This window comes from Triticum dicoccoides, chromosome 7B (genome assembly GCF_002162155.2).
Source record: "Triticum dicoccoides isolate Atlit2015 ecotype Zavitan chromosome 7B, WEW_v2.0, whole genome shotgun sequence".
Classification (NCBI taxonomy): domain Eukaryota; kingdom Viridiplantae; phylum Streptophyta; class Magnoliopsida; order Poales; family Poaceae; genus Triticum; species Triticum dicoccoides.
Genome location: NC_041393.1, coordinates 56,655,100 through 56,655,723, shown reverse-complemented (window position 1 = coordinate 56,655,723; position 624 = coordinate 56,655,100).

Here is a 624-nt window from a genome sequence, read left to right as displayed (position 1 = left end):
AAGGAAGGGGTAAAGTGGTGGGGTTGCAGCAGCGGCTAAGCATGATATGGTGGTTAACATACGCAAATAAGAGCGAGAAGAGAAGCAACGGAACGGTCGTGAAGCTACCAATGATCAAGAGGTGATCCTGAACTCCTACTTACGTCAAACATAACCCAAAACCGTGTTCACTTCCCGGACTCCGCCGAAAAGATACCATCACGGCTACACACGCGGTTGATGCGTTTTAATTCGAATCAGGTGTCAAGTTATCTACAACCGGACATTAACAAATTCCCATCTGCCACATAACCGCGGGCACGGCTCTCGAAAGTTTATACCCTGCATGGGTGTCCCAACTTAGCCCATCACAAGCTCTCACGGTCAACGAAGGATATTCCTTCTCCCAGGAAGACCCAATCAGTCTCGGAATCCCGGTTTACAAGACATTTTGACAATGGTAAAACAAGTCCAGCAAGGCCGCCCGATGCGCCGACATCCTGACAGGAGCTGCACATATCTCGTTCTCAGGGAAACACCGGATGAACACTACGTACAACTAAAACCAGCCCTCAAGTTTCCCCGAGGTGGCGCTGCAAGTGGCTCTAGTTCGGACCAACACTTAGAGAAGCATTGTCCCGGGGG